Genomic DNA, 1,153 nt, shown 5'->3' with positions numbered 1-1,153 from the left:
AGTGCGGAGACTTACTCTCACGCACCAACCCCGCCTCGCGCTTTGCACGGAAAATGCTTCAATGACGTCACACTGCTCTTTTTTGCAAAGGCTACTACACTGCCTTGTCACGCAGTGTTGGGTTCCAGGAACCAGGTCAATCTCATGACACACGCCTCTATCTGGAGGCAAACCTATCGGCGGGTTTCTCGAGACCACGTCTCCATACTCCTTCACCACCGTGTAGAAGGGATCCGAAGGATCTTTAACGATCGCCGATCCACTCCTCGCGTTTAGCGCCTTTTTGGTGTCCTCCAGGACCGCGTCGTCCACAACGGACGAGGAGTTCAACTCCTCCTCAGGTCTTAACAAGACCACTTCGGCTAAGCCGCCTGCCTTCAAGGCCTCGCCAAACTCGGGGATGAACATCCCGTCCAGCATTATCAGAGCATTCACAGCGGGCAGAGAGTCAAGGCTGATGTCGCCTTCGACCTTCCCCGTCACTCTGTTCACGAGTGTGTACAGCCTCGCTGCTCATCACGTTGGACACCTCGTACGACGCCCAAGACGTCACAGACGCCCTGCGACTTCTCCTCCTCTCTCTCCGCGACCGAGCTCGGCCGGGTGAGAGCGGTGCAGTGACATCTCCGTCACCACCACCGGGTGCAGCAGCACCGACGCTCCTCGAAGATGAAACAGTGTCTCGCGAGACACTCGGCTCAGAGCCATGTGGTCCATGACCCTCACTCAGTGAACTAGGTGGCACTACACCTGCAACTTCTGGGCCTCGCCCACGATGTCTCGACTCGCAGTTGACCGCGGCTCTCGGGCCACGTAGCGGTAGGTCCCCGACCGGATCTATACCACTTAGTGGTTTACGCGCCACTCCGCGCTTGTCCTCACTAGAACGAACAGCAACCTCGTTGCTAACAAGTTCCGACATACCAATGTCCAGCACCACGGCCGCCTCGGCCTCGTGCTCGCGCCAGTAGCGCTTCTGCTTGCTTGCAGAGGTGGGTTCATGACTCACCAAGGCTCCACTTGGAGCAGGGTGGGTAGCACCGAGTGTTTTCGACTTCCTGTCGATCCATGGCTCATGGCGCTCAAGCCATACCATGCCCAAGATGAGGTCATACCTCCAATCCAGGTCTAAGACCAAACAGCGTTCCACGCT

This window comes from Phytophthora parasitica (assembly GCF_000247585.1).
Source record: "Phytophthora parasitica INRA-310 unplaced genomic scaffold supercont2.105, whole genome shotgun sequence".
In the NCBI taxonomy this organism is placed as follows: Eukaryota; Oomycota; class Peronosporomycetes; order Peronosporales; family Peronosporaceae; genus Phytophthora; species Phytophthora nicotianae.
The sequence above is the reverse complement of the archived record's forward strand: the minus strand, read 5'-3'. Positions refer to the sequence as shown.